Below are 26,575 nucleotides of genomic sequence, written 5' to 3' on the forward strand. Positions count from 1 at the left end.
CGACCTTCGTTCGTCTGTTTTTGTTCATACGTCACTTTACTATCCTGCTTCCCTACATTACTAACAGCCTTCTTAAACCATGATAAATAACACTTTCCCTGAGATTTTTCCTTCAAACTCCTTAGCTTAACGTTCACGGGCAACATGAACTTGAACAAATACATTGAGGACATTGCGAAAGCTGCTACAAAGAAGGTGGGTTCCCTCTATCAAGCTAGAAGACTACTCACACCTGAGAGTATCCTGTACCTTTACATTCGCACATGCATCGAGTAGTGTTGCCACATCGGGGCTGGTGCATCTATCACTAGTCTCTCCCTCTTGGATGAATTCCAAAAGAAGAGTCTTCAATCTAATAGGTCTCACTTTTTCAACTAAGCTCCACCCATCCATCGCCGCAATGTTGCATCTCTGTACTTGTTTTATAAGCATTTTAATAGCATGTGCTCTGAAGTCGTTGCATTTGTGCCTCCTTGACGTACATATCCCCGACAAACATGGTTAGCAACAAAATCTCACCCTTTATTGTTGAGGGCCCCTAAATGCTAGAAAGTTTTCTACTCTAATAGTTTCTTCCCTCGAACAGCTAAACTTTGGAATTCCCTTCCTGCTACCTGCTTCCCTGACTGTAGTGATATGCAGAAGTTTAAATGTAAAATAAACCAACATTTTATTAATCTTTCCTAGGCATGGTCCCAAATAGTAACCCCTTAGGTCTAAGTGGCGATGTGGCTTGCTAAAGATGAATGCGAGCAAAAAAACACTTACATATTTGTTTACCAGCAATGCTTCAAGGAAACTACCCTTGCCTTTTATATAAAAAAAATGCATGACCAAATATTAAAGGCAAATATACATACCTCAATTGACCTTAAATGAATATGATTGGTTTTGTAATTAGTATAGGCAAATTAAAACGTTTTTCATTTAAATTGGGGAAAACGCAGAGAGCAATTTTATCAACTCTTAATGCAAAAAAAAAAAAAAAAAAAAAAAAAAATTGATATAATTTTATGCAGCAATTTTATGGGAATGAAATAAGAATTTTCACTCGACTTTACATTAATGCTTACAGCGGTTTAATTTTCCAGGCAAAATTGCAGTATGTGAGGATTAAAATTATTGACAGAAGAAAAGAAAGTATGTACAGATTGAGTACTTTGTATTTTTTCTTAAAAACATATTTAACATATTCAATTAAAATGAAAGAAAATATAACAACATGAGAAGAATGCTGTAGTTTTCTTGAAGCATTGTGTGTAGTGTATAAGGAGGTGTGTTTGAAGGATATAACAATGCAATTTGATAAAAAAAAAACCATCGTAGAACACGAGACAAGGTAAACAGAATAAATGACAATATGGAAAGATTTCAAGAGTTTGCGACCAACGTAATGTGTCGAATCAGAATGATATGATATCATGTTCTTTGAGCTTTTCGGGATAGATCACATCTTCAGAAAGAAGAAAAAATATGTACAAACATTCGGTTGAGATGTGATGTTTTTTACCAGAAGCCGGAAGTTATAGAATGTCAGTTGCATTAGGCTCGTAGAAAATAATTAAATTATTGTTGAAGTGTGAGCAAGCATTTATGAGGTGCCTTCAATAAGTTTCCAGAGTCTCGAAAATTCAGTATATTATTGCTATACATCTTATGAAAGAACTAATTTTTATGATGTCATGTTCAAATGAACAGCTACAGCAAGAATTGGAATACACCCTGCTGAAGCCTGATTTCAAAAATGCAATTTGGATGTGAGGACACTTTAGAAGAATAATATGCAATAAAATTCTGTTTTAAACTTGTGAAAAAATACCGCAGAAACGTATGGAATGCTTCGACCTGCTTTTTGGTCCATCTTGCCTGAATTGAGCATCAGTTTTTGAGTGGCATAAGATATTCAAGGGAAGCAGTGAGTCTGTGAGGGATGATGAGAGGTGTAGGAGGCGTAAGGAAGTCAGAACACCAGAGTTTATTGGCTAAATAAAGAATTTCATGACTAAGGACATCCGAGTGTCTATAAGGAAAATAAGTGCACAGTATGTCAGTGTTGGAACTGTATACACAATTATTTGCTAGGAACTGAAGATGTGGAAGATTTGCATAAAGTTTGTCCCAAGAGTGCTCCATCTATGTCACAGACTATTTGACCAAGATGGGCATCAAGACAGTTCCTCACCCTCTCTATAATCCAGACCTTGCTCCTTGTGACTTTTGGTTATTCTATATGCACAAGGACACCTCTAGAAACTGTCTTTATGAGACAATTGAAGAGATAAGAGGCTGTGAAGAGTCATTGACATGTTGACACAAGAGGACTTCCATGGGGCCTTCCAGAAGTTGTTGGAATGGTACAACAAGTGCATTGCGGCTGGAGGAGATTAGTTTGGAAGGGGACTAGAGTTTCATGTGTGTACTATCAATAAAAGTGTCCATACGAAAAAAAAGTCTGGAAATTATTTAAGGCACCTTATGGTTCATGTTATTAAATTATTGTTATAACTAGCGGGACCTGTGGAAATTCCACAGCGGACTCTTTCATATGTAATATATTGATGTTGGCATTCTGTGGATGTTCAACGTAAATCTTTTGTTAAAAATACAAAAGTATTTATCTAAGCTAGCAGGGACGCCAGGTGTAGACCGGTTGTAAAATACGCTCAAATATATTATTTTACTGTAGATTTCATATATACTAGACTACCCGTGACCCGTTGGGTCAGTATGTAATATTAGCTATGGAATTAATGTATGAGCGTGACACTTGTGACGTAAATACAATAGTTTTCGTGACCTAACAGAAACATTTCTATGGAAGTATATTAAAATGAAAAAAGAATATAATTAGGTTTTTATGAGTCGTTCTGTTTATAATTGTTTATTTTTGAAAAAAAAAATTTACAGCCATTGAATTATAAGTGGTTTGCCGTACTTATAGGTAAATGTGCACTGAGCAGATAACATAATACTTAAAGTTAAATTCAAATTTTGATCTTTTTTAAATTAAATTGTTAGTTGAAAGTACAGAATAGTTAAAACCACTCTCCCCATGTTAAGAATAGCTTTTTAAATAGAAAATGAAAATAAAAATGTAACTTTTTTCATTTATTTTAAACAAACATTCATGACCCATTGGTTTAAATATTTAATTTATATGTTAATAATAAGGTCAATAAAACTAATTAAGACAATGCGAAATGAATGATGTAAAAAAAAACAAAAACAAAACAGAAAATATTAACAATTTTTTATTTGGATAATTTAAACGCGAAAAAAAACCAAACAATTGGGACGTTGAAAACATACACAGTAAAACAATACGTTTTATTATCGTGTTGATTATTTATTTGTAACGCAAATAAAAAAAAAACATTTTCGGGGTTATTTATTTATGTTGGTAATGTATTAGAAAATGTATGAATGTTTTTAAGAAAGGTGCATTAAAAAATGGAAAATAAATTTTAAAAAATGGCGGTTATAAAATGTTCTTATGGTTGTCAACGGGTTAAAGTAGATTTATTTGTAAGAAAATTGCGTTAAAATAACTTAAACGTAATACGGAAATAAACGATGTAAAAAAAAACAGAAAGTATTAACAATTGTTTATTTGGATAATTTAAACGCAAAAAAAAAAAAATGGGACGCTGAAAACGTACACAGTAAAACAATACGTTTTATTGGCACGTTGATTATTTATTTGAAACGCAAATTAAAAAGAACATATTTTCGGGGTTATTTATTTATGTTGGTAGTGTAGAAGAAATTGTATGAATGTTTTTAAGAAAAGGTGTATTAAAAAATGGAGAATAAATTAAATAAATGGCGATTTGTGTTTATTTGTTTACGCTGTTATGTGTTTATGTTTATATACACATGCGCAACCGGAAGTGGGTTACAACATCCGTTACACGGTCATCTGAGTTTTATAATTATATAGATTATTATAGTAAATTTCTATCGAGTCTTATATATTATAAAGTTGTGATTTCAAATATATATATATATATATATATATATATATATATATATATATATATATTTTCTTCGTAAGTTTTGGTTTAAGCTGATGCACTCTCATCAGCTTAAACCAAAACTTACGAAGAAAAAATAACTTGAGTGTCATTAGCTATAACCGAAACCAAAACTTATTAATTCCTTGTAAAATCATATATTACAAGAAATGGAAGGTAATAACAATTAAACTACAGTGACTCGGAAGAAAAAAGATGTAAGCGTGACACATAAAATAACAAACGCTATCGTATTATATAAATACTTTACCAGTAAAATAAAATAAAAAGAATAAATCAGTTTAATTCCATAATTTTTTTAACTCAAATCTTATTTTTTTTATTTAATTCCCATAAAAATTTTTTTATTTAATTCCCATAAAATTTTTTTTATTTAATTCCCATAAAATTTTTTTTATTTAATTCCCACAAATTTTTTTTTATTTAATTCCCATAAATTTTTTTTTATTTAATTCCCATAATTTTTTTTTATTTAATTCCCATAAAATTTTTTATTTCATTACTATAAATTTTTTTTATTTAATTCCCATAAAATTTTTTTATTTCATTCCTATAAATTTTTTTTTATATCATTCCTATAATTTTTTTTATTTCATTCCCATAAATTTTTTTTTATTTAATTCATAAATTTTTTTTTATTTAATTCCCATGAAAATTTATTTTTTATTTAATTCCCATGAAAATTTTTTTTTTATTTAATTCCCATGAAAATTTTTTTTTTATTTAATTCCCATGAAAATTTTTTTTTTATTATTTAATTCCCATGAAAATTTTTTTTTTATTATTTAATTCCCATGAAAATTTTTTTTTATTATTTAATTCCCATAAAAATGTGTCGTTATTTAATTCCCATAAAAATGTTTCGTTATTTAATTCCCATAAAAATGTATCGTTATTTAATTCCCATAAAAATGTATCGTTATTTAATTCCCATAAAAATGTTTCGTTATTTAATTCCCATAAAAATGTATCGTTATTTAATTCCCATAAAAATGTATCGTTATTTAATTCCCATAAAAATGTTTCGTTATTTAATTCCCATAAAAATGTTTCGTTATCTTATTCTCCAAAAGGAAGTTTTCTTTCTAAGAAGCGATGTAACATGGAAAGTGTCCAAAGTGCAGTATAGTTAACAGTTGAAAAATCGTAAAAAAATAAAACAACATATAAATTAACAAACGAACCAGAATTAAATTTTCTACCGAGCTGTATACATTTAAAATAAAGAAACTGTAAGATGTTTTTAATTTATAATTTATCTTAATGTTTGTGTATGCGTTCGACATATGAAAAACAACATGGCGACCGATGGTTGAACTTCATAAAACTTAGGCAAATATATATAGCTTTACGAGAGTTTTACAAGAGGGTTTCCATTTGAACTTTTGGGTTCGTGGCTTTAGTGTGACCACAAGAGAAAACAAATTCTGAAATAAAAAAAAAACAACTTCAGTCTATGCCTGACTTATCCACCAGGTTTCCGTTATGAACGAATACCAAGCTGCATCATGTTCCATTGCAACAGTGTTGCACACCCCTGTGTTCGTTTTCTAAGTATTTCAACAGAATGTGCTCCAACGAACTTGTTGAACTTGTGCCCTTTCAACGTAAATATCTCGGACCAACGCAACAATCAGTAAAAAAGCTCAATTTTAAAACAATTTCTCAAAGTATATTTTTAACTTCTTTAGAAGCTAAACCAAGTTTAGCCTGACCAGTATTTTATAGGTGATTGTTCGTGAATACAAGAACTGCAAAAACGTAACAATCAGCAAAAATCTCTATTTTTTATACAATTTCTCAAGAGAAAGTATATTTTTTTAGCTCCTTTAGAGTATTTTATAGTCTGAACTTAGAAAAGGAGTACAAGGGTCTCTCAGTATTGTAAACCTTGTTTAGGACAATTATTTTTATCTAAAATGTGACATAATCATGTTGACACACCGGTTCTCGTTAGATAATCAAAGCGGAGTCAAGCTGAGCCTGGTCAGTACCTGATAGGTGATAATTTGGAATACCAGGCGCTGTATGTAGGATGATATCGATACCTCCCTGCACGAACTGCAAAAACTGAGTTTGCATTACCATCCAGAGATACGAAAAAATTGTGAAAAACGAGTATATAACAATCAAATGTCATCAAAGGCAAGATAAGTTACTTTTCTACCTAATTTTTAATGTAAAATGTTTATTCGGTTCGAAAAACAAGTAACATTGAACGTTACTGGAGAACAAGAAAAATTGTCGTGATATCACTTTGCATCTTTGAAGTCTCGATAATCACTTCAAAATAAGAAATAAAACAAAATAGTGATAGTAACCCTTCCATTATGCCACGGTAATATTCATTGGGTGGGTTTCTGCCACCATTTTGTTTTATTTCTTATTTTGAAGTCTTTGTCGAGTCTTCAAAAACATCGCAGCCATTTTTCTTGTTCTTCGGTAGCACTCAATATTACTTGTTTTTAAACCGAATTAACATTTTACATTAAATAAAAACACTAAAAACTCATCCAGTTAAGTAGAAAAGGAACTTATTTTGCGTTTAATAACATTTATTTGTTATATATTAGTTATTTGACAACTTTTTCGTACCTCTGTGGATTGTAATACAAACCCCCGAACCATCTCTCTTGACCAGGATATACATATGATTGGGAACAGCTTGTGAATTTGATATTCCCTAGACACTTCCTCCTTAGGTTAATGCTCCTAATTGGCATGTATACTCTGTTATTTTTATAGCAGGTGCTCGATGGAACTTCATTCTATTTTTCCCCGCTGTAAAACATTCACAGCCAACACTCGCCTAGCTATAACTACAATTTTCCTTACTCTTTATCTGCACCTAAAACTAAACAAATATTCTATGAACAAAGCTTCTTTCCTAGAACTGCCCGTCTATGGAACACAATACAACAGAGCTGATTCCCGGCTGGTTTTAACATGGTCGTTTTCAGGTTCAACATAAACAAGTTCTTGTGGAGCCATCTTCGTAAATAACCAGTTTCTACCCAAGTTCCATTATCGATTATCACCGTGTTCACTCATTAACCCTTACCCTCGAGTAGCTTCGGAGCCTTTATAAGCGGTGACACGATTGTAAAAGAAAAAAAATACAGTTGGATTTTGAATTTTGTTAATAACTACATGGGTTGCATTTTTTTTTTTTTTTTTTTTTGAGGAAGGCTTTTTTTCCAGAAAGGCAGATATGTTGTAAGACAGCGCTATTCGAAAACAATTTGTGATTAAGATTCGGTTTTTGTCTATCTGTACTTCAAATATGGATGAATGAATAAGGAAACCGGAAAACACAAGCCAATAAAAGAAAATCGATGCAAATCTAATAGATTTTGATTATATTTTTCGCTTCCATTTTGAAGCAGCCTGTAGACACGTTTATATCGAAATAAAACAGTTGTGATGTGGCAAGATTAATTTCATCAAAGCCAAAATGGATTCCAATTCAATTTTAGCATAGGAAAACCAATGTAACAACAAAAAATAATGTATATAAATAAAAAAAAAACAATTTTGATTTTCTAATGAGGAAATGGTAAAACATTTCTAAGCGAAGCTTCTCTATTATATTTTTAGACTATATTAGATACCACGTGACCGGTTATGCCATACGCGCTAATTGCCTGTTGTAATTAGTGACTATTTATATCATTTATTAGCCGATGTGCCTGGTGTTGGCCAGACCGCCCGATCGCTTCTAATTCCACTATTTTGACTGTTCCATTTAGCATAGTGATTTGTTCAATCTTCAACTCTCTCGCCTCCTTCTCCTCCTCGTTTTTCCTTTTCTCTTTCGCCTCCTTCTCCTCCTCGTTTTTCCTTTTCTCTTTCGCCTCCTTCTCCTCCTCGTTTTTCCTTTTCTCTTTCGCCTCCTTCTCCTCCTCGTTTTTCCTTTTCTCTCTCACCTCCTTCTCCTCCTCGTTTTTCCTTTTCTCTCTCGCCTCCTTCTCCTCCTCGTTTTTCCTTTTCTCTCTCGCCTCCTTCTCCTCCTCGTTTTTCCTTTTCTCTCTCGCCTCCTTCTCCTCCTCGTTTTTCCTTTTCTCTCTCGCCTCCTTCTCCTCCTCGTTTTTCCTTTTCTCTCTCGCCTCCTTCTCCTCCTCGTTTTTCCTTTTCTCTCTCGCCTCCTTCTCCTCCTCGTTTTTCCTTTTCTCTCTCGCCTCCTTCTCCTCCTCGTTTTTCCTTTTCTCTCTCGCCTCCTTCTCCTCCTCGTTTTTCCTTTTCTCTCTCGCCTCCTTCTCCTCCTCGTTTTTCCTTTTCTCTCTTATTCTCTTTTGCGACTCTTCTCTTTTTTCTTCTCCCTTTTTTCTTTCTCCTTCTTCTCCTTTTGTGTTATTCCTCTCCTCCTCCTTCTTTTGCGTTCTCCCTCTTCTCCTCCCCTTTTTGCGTTCTCCCTCTCCTTCTCCCTTTCCCTTTGCATTCTCCCTCTCCTCATCACCCGCTCCTTCTCTTCCTTTTGCGTCCACCCTCTCCATCTCCTACTCCTCCTCCTTTTGAGTCCACCCTCTCCCTCTCCTCCTCCTCCTCCTCTTCCTCTTCCTTTTGCGTTCTTCCTCTCCTCCTCCTCTTCCTTTTGTGTTCTCCCCCTCCTCCTCCATTTTCCTTCTTCTTCTCCCATTCCTTTTCCCTTCTCCCTCCCATCCTCCTTTTTTGCCTTCTAATCCTTCTCCTCGTCCCCTTTTTCCTTTTGCCTTGTCCTCCTACTTTTGCCGCCTGCTTCTATTTTCTTTCTACTTCCACTCCTTATCATTCTTCTTATCTTTTTTTATTGTCGTTTTTTTTTCTTTCTTTTCTATCAACCTTTAGTCTTTTATATCGTTTTTCTTGTTATTTTCCTTTCAAATTTTAACATTTGCCAACATTTCGAACTTAGAACGTATTCATAACGAGGACACATCAACTTGACGGAAGTTTGCATTTTTCATATACATATATCAAATGTTAAGAGAAAATGCTTTCGCCGGCCAATAAACATGTAGGAAACAAATAAATCAGCGTTTTACTTGTATGTTTTAAGACTCTTGATGTCTGAGTTAGGAGCGTTTCAATCGAACGCGCGAGAATTAGAGAAAAAGAGAGGTAAGGAAAGAGAGTTCTTCCGATATCAGTGAACGCATTCTTGCTGTATTTATATTTCCTTAGTTCAAAGTTTGATGCCTTTTTACTTCGTATATTTAAAACATTGCTTAACCTTTGGCTTTTCGACCAAACACGAGGCGAATTCCAACGTACCATTTGTCTTGATTTGTAAACCACCAGGAAACAACCAGAAGAGCAACGTCACTCGTCGGACCGTTATTAGAAGCCTCTTCGCTTCACCGGGAGGCTCTATTCTTTATCCCGCTTCAATTTGATTCATTTTTCGTATGTTCCTTACTTTTGTGATGCGTCTCTGGAAACGATGTAATATTCCTAGTACTACTTGATGAAAAAGAGTCCATTCTTCATTTCATTTTATTATTTACTAGCAGGGAGATTCGATGTTGCTCGGGATAGAATGATCATCGAAACCGATAAAATCGCCCATTTTTTAATCAAATTAATTGCCTGCTCTATTCGGGAGGAAGTTGAAGAAAGCTTCACATGCCTCCCCGCAGACCTAGTCCACAATACATTGTAGTTTACATTGCACTGTAGAGAACCTGTTAATTTTATAAAGTTATTTTTATATAATGGCTTGAATTAAAGTATTAAATGCAAAAATCAAGTATCGTGCTTCAATTATTAATTTCGAACGCGCCTCTGTCATATCAAAGAACCTCCTGTAGATTATATATGGAGAGCCTTTCGGCTTGTGTGGCAATAATAATTTTCAAATGCACTTGTGCCCTTAGGCTGTGTAAGATGTTTGGTCATAATCGCTTGTTTCTTCTTTCATCGCATTATTTCGATTATCAATAATCGAAACTTGTCGAAGACATTCCGATACAAAACCTATCTAAGAACACTACCAGGCACATAAAGTACCCTCGTGGGAATCGACCAACCGTTTTCGAGTCCATAGGGAACAGATTTACACACACACACACACACACGAAGTTCCTTTTTTATAATCGTAGGGATAGAGATTATTTATATATTTCTTCTTGAAAGTTGTATTTAAAGGCTATGGCAACGCAGTCTTGTAGAAAAACACGGCTGGGTACGAGACAAGGTAAATAGAATACTGACCATATTGAACGATTTCGATAAATTTCAACAATAAAGTATTTATTTATCAAGATTGTCTCCAACCAGGATGGTACACCATGGTGTTAGCTTCTCTGAATTTTTAAGGTATACATCATTTTTAGAAAAAAAAAAAAAAAAAACTCCACTGAGTAATTGTACATATATTTTTTAAAATGCTATATCATCATTAGTTTTAGGTGATAGTCTTCTGAGGGTTTAAGGTTCAATCTTCAATATAAGCGGTACTAAGATTGTAGTTTAGAATTATTTAAGATTTCTATGCGGTCATGGCTGAGGGAACGAGAACAATCTATCTCGGTAGATTGAATACATACAGGTCCGGTTTGAAAGTCCGTACAGTTTCCTTATTTCGACAAAATTCACGTGAATGATATCGGAGGTTGTATCGGCCGAAACGTGGTGCGAAATAACACATAATGAGAACAGTAGTCTTGATAAGCCAAACAGTACAACTTAAGGTGTTTAGTTTTTCAAAAGACAACCGAGTAATTACAATTCTTCATGTTATAAATGTAAAATATTGAAAAATATTCACGTGAAATTTTTAGACGGGGTTGGGTCATTTCATTTAAATATGATTCACTTTTTCCATTAACATTGCACGATTTGTAAACGGAAATAAGAGAGGATTGTTTCTTAACTTTGATTTTCCACTTTTTAATATGATACTCGAATACAAAGTATAAATAAAAGTGACCTAAGCTGAAGGGGTTAGCGAGTGAAACCTTAAACAAATGTTTATTTTATTTTATTTATTTTTATTTATTTATTTTGAGATGAGGATTGAAATATGTAGTAATTGGATTGTTCAGACTACTGTTCTCTTTTTCAGCTGTATCTTGCCAACGGTTCTCATTGGTGGAAAAATGATTTTCAACATTATAGCGAATCAGTAGGAACCCGAATTAATACAAAAATTACAACGACTCTATACGCTTTGGGCTTCATAACAACATTACTACTAGATGCCAGACAGTCACCCGTTATTTCATACATTCCAACCGAGAGATCTTTTAAAGATGTTACCCCTTTCTTTCAACGCAATTGTTTGAATTTCTCTTGCACTTGGTTCACAGAGTATATTTGCCAGGTAGTTGTTTTAAATTATTTTTCTCAAGTCCTATTGTTTCTATAATAATTGGAATGATGGATATCTTCCTAAGATTCCATTTTCTTTTCATGTCGAGCATTCGGCCTTGGTATGTCACTATCTTTCCATCTCCGCTCTTTTTAATCCAGCATCATTGCCATCAGAGCCGTTCCATATAAGTTATCAAATTTACCGAATTTTCATTACTAATGATTACTATATTGTCCAATTTCTACTGTACACTCTTTAACCCTTATCCTTGAGTGGCCTCTTAGCCTTGATAATGTGGTGATGCCTGTGTAAAAAGAAAAAGGTTTAACAACCCGGTTTTCTAGATACGTAGCTGTAGGAATAGTATATGTTCCTAGGATTTACTGCCGCATTTCACATCCAACTTTTTATTGATCGTCCAGTGGAAATATTTACACACTCCATTTTGTCGCATTGTATAGTAGCCGTTCCCCAGCAGAACCTTACAGATGGATGTCGGATGGCTTACACTCTACATCTGTGTAGTAGAACTTGTACTTGTCATTGCTGAGACCACTCATCTGCTAAAAGCATTGGTCATCAAACCTTGATCTTGGACAGCCATTATAATCCTTCCCTGATTATAGTGGATCGATTCTTTCCTTATGAAAGTGATGTAGCCTGGCCGTTGCATTTTACTTCAATAATTTATAAAATAAAACTAGAAATAAATAAAGAAATAAATATCCGCGTCGGTATTTTTTTCTTTTTTAACAAAAAGAAAAAATTGCCATTACTTTCCAGTCTCGATACCACTTAGAAGTATCCTGTCATCGTCTATCTCGCCTGGTGTACACTTTTCTTCTTCCTCCGACCACATGTCAGTCACAGCCGGGCCATTCTCGTCCTCGATTTTACACGCCCAGTCTCTTCAACGTCGACTTTGCTTTCTGCTAACTACATAGTGCATTTTTTCCTTTTTTCTTTTTCTTCCCGCGTACACTTCCCAATTTGCATATGCACATTTTTCAGCTACTGCTGCTGCTAATTTCTTCGCAAGCCAGCCACCCTTCGCTGCTGCTGCTGCTATTTTCCTACGCGTTTATATGCACTGTTACAGTAATACTTATCTATACCATTAGTTTCATTGAACGTGTAAATTAATTCCTTTTGTAATGTTCTTCTTTAGTGATTTTTAAACTCTTAATACAGATTGCTCTATTCACCTCAGTTTTTTTTGTTATATTTAAGATACGTAAATTCTCCCATGAAACTGGGTGCGTTTTAGTACGAAAAACTTCTTTCATTATTATTTGTAAATAAAAATAAAAATAAAATCACCATATCATATGAATCCGAAGATTCTATTATTAGCATTGGTTTCCCTGATATTTCTCTAATCAGAATTATTTCTAGACTGACATTAGATACGCACAGGAGGGACCACGTGAAGGTTGCCAATATCCTGAGTGAAAGTGATTTTTGTGGAACGTACTGGATTTGAACTTTGAACACCCAGGTTGTCAGACCGTTCCATTAACCGCTGAACCACCGTCACACCCCTAATATAAACAATTATACATAAGTATTTGCTGGGATTATTTGTCCGAGAAAGTAAATAATGCATCTCCAAATGAAAGAATCTGTTTGCTTGCGTTTTTTTTTTTTTAATTTCATAATAGAATTAACGTTAAAGCGATGTTCGAAGAATACCAATTTTTTTCTTTGGCTTTTATTTTTTTAGTTCACATATTCTTTCAATTCTCACGTCGTCGTGAGTTTTATTTTTCAATTCCTGCGTAGTTAACTTATTTTCTTACGTAGTTTAACACCTCAAAAACTTCTTTCTTTAGGTTACATGTAAATCGCCTGCAAAAATATTAGCCCCCACCCCCACCCCCAGGAAATAACAGCAAAAAAATTAATATTTTATATATTTAGGTGAGAGATTACTTTCCTATAAATCGTTAACGAGTAATATGCGCGCACTAGTTAAAGATAAATGGACATGTATAACCGAATGATTTCTCAGTTTTGGGACGGAAAAATTGGGGTGGGGCATTATTTTTTTACTTATCCAAATTCTTTTTCTGTTTTAAATAGAAATCGGGGAGTTGCTTTTAAATTTTTTTTCGATTTTTGTAGACTTTTTAATAAAAGTCTACAAAACATTATGAAAACACACAAAGTGACCATAATGGCAAATACCCGTGTTTGGCTAAGTACAATTGACTATAATGAATTTTCTCGAACAATCTAAACAACACAAATCAAACCTTTTATTTTTTTTAGTCGCGTGCAAGCAACTCTATAAGTTACTCCGTCGGTCTGTCGGTCGGTCTGTCCGTAACACTTTTGTGCTTGGCCTTTTTGGTTAAGATCAAAGCTCTGTTGTTAATAGATGCTGTTCTTAGCTTTTAAGCTTTTCTTCACCTTTTGGTCAAGATCAAGGCGTGGTGTATGTTCCGGCGAATACCACAAGCAAGGACCATATGTTTGGGGGGCGACCCCACATGTGGGACCTTGGTCAATGTGGGGGCGGCCCGTCATATCAGTTGTCACTGTCCAGCTCCCCTACTCCCCGGGGGTTGGTCCCCATTTCCTCTTCACCTCTCACATTAAAAATTGGCCCTGTGCCTTATTTGCTCGGTGGGGGAGCAAATAAATACCCTTTTCTTGGCCTTTTGGCCAAGATCAAAGTGTAGTATCTGTTCTTACTACATGCTGTACTTATTGTGATATAAAGTGGGGGATCAATTTTCTGTATTAGTTTCATGTAAAATGATCACCCGCTTTACAACCAGTCAGTCTCAAAGCCGTTCAAGTCATTCTACAGATCTTTCAAGTTGTTTTTGAAGGATTCCAGTTATTTTTTAAGCATTCAATCATTCTTAAGGTCATTCAATTCATCCTTAAGTTCATTAAAGTCATTCTAAGTTATTTACTTTTTATTTAAGTCATTTCAGCCCATTTTTCGGTCATTTTAGTTTATCTTTATGATTTCATGTCAATCCTACATTCACGAATTCATTCATTACACGAGAGCACGCGACTAATGGCTATCGGCCTTTTTTTTTTTAGTCTAAACTAATCTTAAACTACGTTTTATTTTAAGTTTGCGCGGAGGTGGGCAAAATGTATCTAAAATCATTAAATACTAGCTATACTCAACCACGCGTTGCTGTGGCTTAGTTTGTATAAATGGAAAACAAACGACAAACAGCCAAAATGTATGTATCTTATGTTTATGTTTTCAACTTGTGGATCCCTTAGGTTGACAGAGGTGTACATATGAGAGTTTAATTTTAGTTTGGACATGTATATGAGCATTTGAAAATGCCGTAAAATATTTTAGCTGATTTGATTTTTGTATGAAAGTATGTTTTATCAATAATAAATTGATAAAAAAATACAAAGAACTTTTAATAAATAAAAAGTAAAAATATACTATAAATTTACTGAATATATTTATTTTTATTCAGAATAGTTAAAGTTTTTATTGTTTATTTACATTTTTTTGCAATTTATTTAACAACAAAAGTAGTAGTATTTTTCAAACGCACGCTCAACTTTACACACACACAAAAACACACGCAAGGAATACGAGAGATACGAATTTCAAAACAAACTAATGGAAAAAATAGAAATACAAAATTAGAGTTAATAATTTATTTGGCAATTTCTTTAACAGAAGTTTTTTTGTATCCGATGCATCCCTGGGCTAAATAATATGTCTCTTACTGACGTCATATTTAAATTTTAGTCACCGTTCGTTTTTAAAGGAAAGGATTGGCTTTTGGAATATAAAAGTTTTCTGAGCCCAGCCAATCAGAATGGACAGACTTTAGCAAAGAAACTTTATTATTTATGAATCGGAAATTGAAAAGATTATGTTATGTCTATGTATCTGTTAGCCAGTTACAGTCGATGTAATCACAGTATCGTTGGAAAATGTAAAATTGGTCCCGGTGGAAACTGGTAGCGGTGGTAGGACTGAATATTTAGATGTTACGATTATGATAGTGTTACTCATCGGACGCAATGTAGCATTTTATTATCACGACTGAATGTGTCTATAATGGTGATCGAAAGCTACATAAGATAGTGGCTATTAGGCCAGATGTATTGAATTTGTATGTGGCATCTGTTGTTGCAAATCTATGGTACAGAGGTGAATTTCTGCAGTCATATTATTATTATATAGATGATATTTATTGCAGGAAAATCTTTCGTGTAAGTTCTTTTTTATAGCTAAATGATTCTGTTCCACAAGACAACGCCGGTACACGGGTCCTGCTACTCTATATAAATAAAATGTATGTGTGTGTGTCTGTGTGAAAATATTTAACCGATAAAATCTTAAACTACCAGTCACATAACACTGAAATTAATAGGAATTAATGATCATACACCAAGGACAGCTTATATGTCGGCAATTTGAAATGTAAACTGTTCATTTCAACTTGCCGACATATTTCTATTAGTTTTATGCGTGCGCAAATTCAATCATAACTAGAAGTAGTTTAATTTTAAATCTTTCGCAGCTGAAGCGGTAAATGTTTTGGTTTTGATTCTAGCTGATGGTATCCAAGTTATTTTTGTTTTTTAATTTTGCAATCGGTATATATATATATATATATATATATATATATATATAAGGGGATTGGCTCTGTAATAATAAATACGAAATCTGCATGAATTAAAATATATTTAAGCGTATTTTACGACTCGGCAAGTCCGGGTGCTCCCATCTTCACTGCTAGTAAATAAAGATTAATTAATGAACACCAGGTAAATCTATTCCATGCGGACAACGCCAGTACTCGGGTCCTGCTAGTAAAAATAAAGATTAATGAACAGCAGAGTAGTATAAGTTTTAGATGTTCTTTGTATGCTGGTAGTTGGAGAAGGCTCCGAATAAGAGTAACCATATTTAATTTAAAGTGTGTCATACAATTTCCATTCTGCCACTCGAGCCACCTGTCGTAACGTCAAAGTTGGAACGAATTTTGTTGTAAAGTCAGAAACAACAGCCGCGCATGCGCGGTTTGCTTTTGGCATAGATCCCAGCCTGTCGATGCGAGAATCGAAACTTCAAGATGACATCTGAAGAGTTACGTAGTTAAAGGACTTGCATTAATTAGGCGAGCGGCATGCCTGATTGAATGTCACTTTAGCCATAATACTTGGCATCTGAACAGAGTTGCAATACATTTTACGGTACGACAAGAAGACAAAGTGTACTTGAGAGATGGCTATTAGGAAATTAAGTGTTTTAGATGTGTTTATCATATCAAGTCGTACGACTTGGTGTGTTTTTTATTTGGTAGATACATAGGTAGTTAAGTAGTTTGAGAGTAAACCGCTGCCCGTTTTAAATGACTGTTGGATGCGTCGAAATACGTTTTGTTTCCTGTTATCCCATTTTGATAAAATATTGGTTTTTAGTTATTTCAAAACTTTATATATATATATATATATTATAATGTAATATGTCCAGTGGCTATTAATATCTGCGTGTTCAGGAAATATAAGAAATCTGGGACGGTGCGCTAAACAATAGCATCTGTTTCCCTTTCGTCAGTTCGTGTTCTAATCTTAAACCTTTAACTAACGATCAGAGCACATGGATTATTTAGCACAGCAGGAAAGATTTTCAATACTTGCTGAAACCACGAGAATAAACGGCTAATCAAAATATCACTTTACTAGCAGGACCCGTGGAAATTTAACGGAATGAGGAAATGTTAATCAATGTTTTCATAAAGCTAATATTTTCTGGATAGCACAATTTTTATTTATTTATTTTTTTTGACAGAAACAGCAATACAATTTTTGAAGGCCAAGCTGCTAAAAAAGAGGGAGGGGTATATATAAAAAATCAATCTTGCAACCCTGGACAATAATAAGAAAGTGACTTAACTTTGATGTAGCCTCATTTCGGAAATCTAATTATTAAAAGCGTAACTTACAGACTAAGAAACCCCTAGACTAGCTACAACAGCTATCAACAATTTCACCATATCTCTATCTGTGCCTAAATCTAAACGCAGATTCCATAAACAAAACTTTTTCCCTAGAACTGGTCGCCTTTGGAACTCTGTTCCGCTCGCCTACTTTTCAGCTGGCTACAATATGGGCATCTTCAAGTCCAATTTAAACAAGTTCTTGCCGAGCCGTCCCCTTAAATAATCAAATGATACCCGATTTCCACTACTGACGATTACTAAACTGTTGTCCCGGTGACCACTGTACACTTGTACACTTGTTAACCCTTATCCTCGAGTGGCCTTCGGGCTTTGATAAGTGGCGACCCGCTTGTAAAAAACAAACAATATTATATAGATATAATCTGATATGCTTCAGTTGTATCAGCTCTAATTCCATTCACTGTTTTTTGTTCCTTCAATTGTATTCTCAATATCAGTGAATAGAAAGAACCTATGAAAGGCAGAACAAGCGGCAAACTATGATCATGACTTGCTGGTCGTCATCTTCGCTTCGACCGCTGCATATGAACGTATTAGTCTTATATACCCAAGAGACTTGTTTCTTCGATTCCCATGTGACCGTTCATCTCTTAATCAAACGTCGCACTTTGTTGTCTTCGGACGTGGTCATCCTGGCGACTGGAGATGATTCCGGCGGCTATTACACAAAGGATTAGTTGCATTATTTTTACATGAATTATCATCCAATTGACCAACTCAACCCGTTCTTAAAGATGGTCCTTCATCAAAGCTGTGAGTTAAACGGAAGTATGGATATAGAGAGACTAAATTGATGTCCTGGATAATAATTAAGTCATGGATACTTCGTCCGTCTAAGGCAGTGTTTACCAAGCTTTTTCTTTTCTTTTTTTTTCTTTTTTTTTTTTAACCTTCGTGGAATCCTTCCAATAATATTGATGGTTTACCGGTAGCAGATGTCTGCCTGATTCGATTTTTATTTTGTTTTTCTCGCTCATATGACTTTACCCCGAATTCGTAGTTGAGAGCCGACATCAGTGGATTTTTTCTACCAAAACGGCCATTTTTTTTAAAATGCTTAACATATTCCAAACTGACATAAATTACTGCACAATAAAAAGATTAAATTAAAACAAAACAAATTTTTCTTATTTCGAATTATTTAATCAAGTAAAAATTCCATTTTTTATTTTATTACTAAATTTAAAATTATTCAAGCAAATTAGCTAACAATTTAATAAACTAAAATATCGTAAAAACTGAATTTAACTTGAAAATACTACGAAAAAATAGCTTTTTAAATAAAATAGCTGCAATAATTTATATTAGTTGATTACTAAATTTAAAAAAAAAATTGTTAATGACCATTTGGTAGAAAAAAAAGTTCACCGATATCGGTCCGCAGCTACGAATTCGGAATAGGGGCATATAAGCGAGGAAAAAAAAAACATACGGAAGTAAAATCAGGGAGATATCTGCTACAGAAGAACCATATCGATGTCTCAAGCAACCCCTACCTAAGAAATTATTTTACTATTTATCCCTCCTTCATAATGAAAGCAATATTTTTCTTTTTAGAACTGGTTTAGGTAAAAAAAATATTTATCTCAAATTTATTTGTAACAGAGGGCGGACGCGCGTATGGGAAATAACGTCACTATAAGGAGAAAAGACTATAAAAAGAACGGAGAGTACGTCCAAGAAAACTGACGTTCGAGATATGGGTCACGTCATAGCCGTAACAAGAAGATCCGCGTAGCGGGATGATGAAGAAATAAATGTCGTTGTTACAAAGAATAAGGAGTTGAGTTATTACTTACGTTTCTTGCGAAGTAGACTTCATACAACGTGTGGGTCCCGTGTGTAAACTTGTACAACGTTACATAGGACCCAAATGACTGTAACAAAACCGGTATAAAACTATTGTATAATATATTGACAACTTTGAAAAGAAAAAAAATCCACATTTCTCTGACAACTAGTTCCAACTCTTAACTGGATTCATTTTTTCAGCTTATTCACAACTAGCTGGACGCCCGGCGTTGTCCGGTCGTACAATACGTTTAAACATGATATTTTAATTTATGCAGGTTGCATATGTATTATTATAGAATGAATCATCTATCGGATATTATATATTACGGGGAATAGCTTGCCCGGTGGACTAATTCGCATAAACAATAAATAAATAAATAAATAAAAATAATGATAATGTTCCGTCTGTGTTTGTTTACAATATCAAGTCAGCTGATATTTGGGCTTGACCATCTTAAAAATAGTCTTTCATCTCTCATATATAAAAAAAGAACACTTTTTACAGGGGAATATTTTACGTTACCTCGGCCAATGTTACACCGGTGTAACGTAAAATATTCTCCCGTAAAAATTATTTTTTTATCTATAAATGAAGAAAGACTATTTTGAAGATCGGATTTTTTTTTTCTGTACAGAACATATCCAAGAACACTACCAAAAAGATAAATTACTTTTCTATGAAATTCGCAAAAGATAGGATTAGCTGTATCGGAACCCACGAGGAAGGAATGAATATATATATATATATATATATATATATATATATATATATATACACACACACGGTGACTTTAATAAACTTTAATAAAAGAGTGAAGATAGATAAAAACTAACCGAAATAATTTGTTTACGAGGTAATAATAATGAAAAATGTGAAAATCGGACTATTTACGAGTATTTTTTTGAAGGAACCCCTGGCAAGCTATTAAGGAAGACAGGGTTTTGCGGAATCTTGGTTTGGAAGGCCTGGCCTAAACAAGTTACGCCTTCTAGTTTCCGATTCTTAAGTTGATACGCCGTAACAAAATAAAGACAAGCAAATCAGCGAATTGTTTAGAACAGTACTTAAAATTGCACTTCGGCATTAAATAACCCCAAACAGGTTGATACGCCGCACAAAAAGAACAAAAGGCTAAAACTTGCACATTCCCCACTTTATAATAAAGATCAATTTATTTTTTTTTTTTGTGTATAAAAATATATAAATCAGTTCCTTCCCACAAATGTTAGCAAGTAAATACGTGTCACACACACATATATATATATATATATATATATATATATATATATATATATATATATATATATACACACTGCTAGAAGTCCTTTCGTCCAATATATATATATATATATATATATATATATATATATATATATAAATTTAAAGGAGATTAGAATAATAGTCTAAAGAGCTAAGTGTATTTTAATGTAATAGTGAAATTACTCTCTCTATAGATATTAACTGTAGCGTCTCTAAATCAAAATACGCTAACGGAAACAATTTACTGCACGAGCGTCGCCCTTTTAAAATTCATCATTCAATAAAATAAAAAGCTATAGCAAACATCTAAATGACTACTTTAAATACAGTTCCTGATTTCAAAAAAAGAAAAACCAAAAGGTAATTATATATCTATATATTTTTAAATCAAATTTATTATGTAAATTCAAAAATATATATATTTTTTCTACTCATTTCTATCTCTAACCTATACCAATTTCCTTATTAATTTTCTTATAAATTTTATATCCAAACCTTTTACTTCAATTTTTCAGATTCATCTGCCTTACTTTTAATGCTAGGTTTATTTTTGGTGTCTTTTCAATTCAATAGAAATCCTCCTAAATTTGCTGATGAGGAGACCGTGCTTACCAAAAAAACTATGTATAATTATTCTACGTGACTTCATGTATACCACAAATAAAAAGCACGGATTTCCGAAACGATCGTACAGATAATTGACTTTGTTGTTGTTCCTTCTTATGAAACTGATTTTTAATTTAATTAAATTTTGATTTTTAAATTTTTAAAATTTTAAAACTTTTAAATTATAAATCACATTACTTAATATATATATATATATATATATATATATATATATATATATATATATTGGACGAAAGGACTTCTAGTAGTGAGGGAAGGAACCGGAAAAGCATATATCAAGGCAGACAAATCTCGTTGTCTGAAATAAATTCGGAACAAAATTCTTCACTTTAAAAATCAATGTTTTTTAAGCCATCAGAAATGATGAGAATGATTTATATCTGAAAAATCAAATAACTGACGTAATTTTATGATGTTATATATGAACATTATTGAAACATAATTTTCCGCCATTTTAGACGGAGGGTGTAAACTAGTATTAAAGAATCTAAAGAATGTCTCGTTATAATGAATCCGCCCTGGAACGTGTATTGAAGCTAGTTTATAATAACCCGATTCGAAAACATTTGTCTTCATAATTATTTGGTTAGCCATTGCTCGTTGGGGTTTTAATTCGCAACAACGAGATTGCGGGTTTTATTTATGAAGTCCACGTTAATTATTAACTCCCCCACCCCCACCCCCACCAGCGTTTTTTCCTTCTAGGATGATTCTGAAGAACATGTTTGCCAAAGTAAAAAAGTGGCGGTGGGGGGACATTGCCCAACTAAGACTGGGTTATCGCATGCCAGCAGTAATCATTCGCACTTTATTATGTTCTTTTCTTTCGGGCACTTGTTTATTTGGCATTCTTGGAAGTTCAACCGTAATTATGCCTGCCAAAGGTCAACCACACGCGCACGCACACATATATGCAAAAAATAGCTTATTTCCAGATATTCTAACATCTACCTACGTATCTATCCTTGCATTACGCGACAAACATCATCATGTCTATTGAAGCAACAATGATTGTTTCATGGAGACCACCACGCCGCGATTACACTTTTCCATTTGGTTCGGTTATGTGCGTAATCTTACCAATCACTGATGCTGATATTCTTCCATTGCAATGTTATTTTCACTGAATCTTTACATTCTTAAGAGAGGAAATATTTTTTCGTGAGTGTACCCCCTTATTTATTTTTCGGTACTTATTTATTTTTTGGGTACTGCCAAACGATTGTGAAGAACGGAGCACATCATCTCGTGACGTCAGACTTGTGTTAACTACACAACGTATGGAGCAGCGAAAGCAACTTAATGATTTTTTAAAACCTTTGTTTATCTTTTTCAAACTGCAATTAATAATTAATCTTTGTTATAATTTTGTTAGGTTTTAAGATTTACACAGTTTAATGATTAATAATATGATAAACATTTGTATATTAAATACGAAATACTGTTTTACTAAATATGTACGTCTGTTCATTTCGTTAATTACCGGTTTCCATACTTTATTTTGTAGAAAGAGACACACTAGAGATCGTAGTCGTCTACAAAAGTTTATTTTTTTGTGCAAAAATATTTTTCAATCGGCTTTAATCTGGCAATAAAATACCTCGCAAGAGTCATGTTTATATTATAATATTAAAACATTTTTAAACATCATTATTTAAAAATCTATGTTGTAACGGCACAGTTTGAAATAATGGAATTTTAATCGTTTTACTATTTTAAAAATCAGTTCATTTTTAGGAAGTTTTTTTTCCTGTGCAATTCAGCTGATAATAGTATATATTAATTAGAAAAAAAACCGTTATTAAAAAAATACATAATATTGAATTTACATCAATTTTTTAATTGGAACTTCAAGGTAAGTTTTGTTCAATACATGTATTTAAACTTAAAAAATATTTTTCTTTATTTATTTGAACGCTTATGTTTCATAATAAATAGAAATTTCGATCAATTTAAATATTTTATTCCAAATTCGAAAAATAAATAAGGGGGTACACGCACGAAAAAATATTTCCTCTCATATATTTTACAGAAACTGCATTTCATATGTAATTTGATTTTTAATTATTATTATTATTATTATTATTGTTGTTGTTGTTGTTGTTGTTGTTGTCGTCGTCGTCGTCGTCGTCGTCGTCGTCGTCGTCGTCGTCGTCGACGACGACGACGACGACTAGGGGGATCTGTGGAAATTCCACAGGGGACTCATTCATATGTAATATATTGATGTTGGCATTCTGTAGATGTTAAGTGTAAATGGAGACGCTCTGATATTGTTGTAGCTTTTTTGTTAAAAGTTTAAAAGTATTTGTCTAAGCTAGCACGAACGCCCGGTAAAGCCCGGTCAAATATGATATATTAATTCTTGCAGATTTCATATATATTATTACAGAGTTAATGTTCTAACGATTTTTATATGTTATAAAGTTGCGATTAAAAAATATCCATATAACTTGGATGCATTAGCTAGAATCGAAACCGAAATAAAAAACTTATATATGAATTGAGTTCCTTTGGGCATAGTCGAAACTGAAACCAAAACTTATGAAGAATTCTTGGTAAAATTATTTATAGAAATAGAAGAACGTAACAATTAAACGACCCAGGTGTAAACGTGACACACAAAAGAACACCCACGCTATCGTATTAATAGATAGATAATAATAGAACAAAGAAATTTACTGCTACACAAATCCACTGGAAAACCCTTTCCGTTATTAGTAAGATACAGTAAATTATAAAAATAGTTGCGTGCTGGAAATCTGGGTAAACTTGTTATTGAAAGAATTTCAAACGATGGGTTGAACGGTCAGATTTTTATTATTTGAATAGGCGACTCGACAAGAATTTGTTAACACTGAACTTAAAAACGACAATGTTGTAGTGAGAAGAAAAGCAACCATGCGATATCATAAGAAGTTCTTGGAAAGAAGCCATGTTCCATTTGGCTTTTTATATACATAGAGTATTATTTGTGATCAATGGTAACGGCTGGTGTTAGAACTCCAAGTGAGTAACAATTATATCGTAACGAGAGAATTTTGTTATGAGTTAAGAAGGAACTGCATTATTTTTTTACATAGGCATCACCACTTATCAAGGCCCAGGGACCACTCAAGGATAAGGGTTAAAGAGTGTACAGTAGACAATTGGACAATATAATAATTGTCAGTAATGGACATTCAGTAAATTTGTTAACTTAAGGGGAACGGCTTATCAAGAACTTGTTTACACTAGACTTGAAGACAACCATATTGTAGTCAGCTGAAAAGCAGGAAAACGGAAGACAATTCCATAGGCGTGCAGTTCTAAGAAAGAAGCTTTGTTCATGTAATCTACGGTTAGGTTTATGCACAGATAAAGATTGGAGGGGGGGGGAATTATTGATAGTGTTTTCTGCTAGACGGGTGTTTCTTGTGAAAGTTTGGCGAGGGGGGACTATATATTGGAGCTCAGTCGAGCACTTGCCATAAAAATAGCGATAAAGCAAAGACAAACTCGCTACATCTCTTCTGTGAAAAAGAGATCGCAGGGAAGAAAAAAGGACATCTCCTATGAGGCTACAAAGTCTATTTTGAACTCTATCAAGGCAAGATAAGTCCTTTCTAGCAGCTTCTGTCCATATGTGGCAACAGTACTCCATCCTTGGGTTAACTTGGCTCTTATATAGATAGAGAATTGCATCAGCAGTGAGATATCTACTGTATCGATAGAAGGATCCCACCATGTATAAATGCTAGTTTATTCGATTTATCTGGTTTAAGACATATCAACCTTCTTGTGATTATTTAATACTAGCGGCTGCGCCGCTTCAGCACACACACAACGTAGAGTCAAACACAAAATCGAGTACACTCAACTTCAAGTACACTCAATATCGTCTTGACATTAACGTTTACCCCGTGAACTCGAAGTATGGGAAATTCCCATATGCACAAAATAAAATCACTGAAAAGACAAAAATACCTTAATTAAGGGTAAGGATAATGAGTAAATGTTGGATAAAATGGTTAAAATTATTACGAACTTGCCAGTATTTGAACCTGGAATCTTCTGATCCGTAGTCAGACGCGTTATCCATTGAGCCACGGGCCTTGTCCGTATGCAGAAAGATGTTAACGCGACTGTATATAGACAGTCGCTAAATTTCGTTGACATATTGACAATGTTACGAAGCGGCCACAAAACCCTTATTTCGGGCTTTTTGTGTGACTCGGCGTTGTTCATTACGATATATAGATAAGGACAATCTAGGGAATCGCACTTTTCAGGGGAAAAAAGAAATTTTCAATTCGGTGCATCCGTTCGAAAGTTTTATTGGCATATATATATATAACTACTTCATTTACTCACATAAATTAATATACGAAAGTATAAATTTATGCGTAAACTTGAAGTATTTACTTAACAGTGCTCAATGCGTAGGTAGAGCTAGTTAGTAAGTTATAAAATATATATGGCGATTAAGCTACACTGAATATTCCGCGTTTCATCCACTCTAGGATTCTTCAGGCTTAAGAATCCTAGAGTGAATGAAACGCGGAATATTCAGCGTAGCTTAATCGCCATATATATTTTACTAGCAGGGCTACCCGGCGTTGCTCGGGACCGTATAAACAATGAAAAAACAAAAGCAGATATTGAATATATGTTTTATTCTTAGGGGAGAGGAATCTTTCATCTCTATGTATTATTTGTTTTATCTACCCTAGGACTGGTATTGTTCATGTTTTATCCCTAGCGTAGGTAATTTACAGCATGTATATGAAATTGTTTTACCTTAGGGAGAAGAGAACAGGTAATATACAACATAATGTGTCTATATTACATCCCTGGCAACGCCTAGAAACCAGCTAGAACATGTATTTCAGTCAATCTTTATTACATCCTGGGCTATGCCGGGAAACCAGCTAATCTCTATTTAGTGACTTGACCACCAAAATACCTCCCTAAGTGTGTCCTTTCTTTTGAACTTATTAGATATAGGTATCTAGAAATGTGTATGAAATTTTGTTGAATGCATTGTTCACTATGATTTTCTTATTGTTCTACACAATATCAACTGTAGCGAAATAAAACAGTAAACTTAGTGTAGTGTTAGAATAAAGAGCAAAGGAAAAAATTAGAATCATATTCTGTAATTGCAAATCTAAATTTGCTAGCGTGTACCAGTATTTGCCAGGTTGTGGAAATTTGGAATTTATAACATATGTAGTGGCCTTTTCTTAGATACCTATTGCTAAAAATTATACTTTCATTTTGTTAGAAACATCTCTCTCCGGATGCCCTGCATCATCCAAAATAAAAACAAATATTTTTATAATTGTTTCAGTACATTGCTACACAATGTGAAATTTGTTGACGTTTGTAAAAAAAAAATCATGAATGTGCTTATATTCCAAAAAAGAAAATATCAGTGCTCAGTATTGAAAATGTTTGAGATTCAAAAGTCTGTAACATTTCTACTAACTTCATAAGATGTCATGTGAGAAACTGAATTGAATATCAAGACATTATCTGAAGCGTTTTTATTTTGGTGTAACATATGTGTTTACAGTGAACCTTAACTTTTAATAAACAGCTTGGTATGCAATGACAT

General features: G+C 33.5%; 1 protein-coding gene and 1 non-coding gene across 2 annotated transcripts in view; both read left to right on the plus strand.

Annotated features, from left to right (window-relative positions):
- LOC145284453 (uncharacterized) overlaps positions 1 to 26,575 on the plus strand; it is a 1,345,403-nt gene that overhangs the window by 69,350 nt on the left and 1,249,478 nt on the right. The gene's annotated exons all lie outside the window — the stretch shown is intronic.
- On the plus strand, positions 13,972 to 14,172 carry LOC145285274 (U2 spliceosomal RNA). The gene has a single exon (XR_013869047.1). It is a non-coding gene; the product is annotated as a U2 spliceosomal RNA (small nuclear RNA).

The sequence above is a fragment of the Euprymna scolopes genome, chromosome 9 (assembly GCF_053919585.1).
Source record: "Euprymna scolopes isolate OS-2025 chromosome 9, ASM5391958v1, whole genome shotgun sequence".
Taxonomy (NCBI): Eukaryota; Metazoa; Mollusca; class Cephalopoda; order Sepiida; family Sepiolidae; genus Euprymna; species Euprymna scolopes.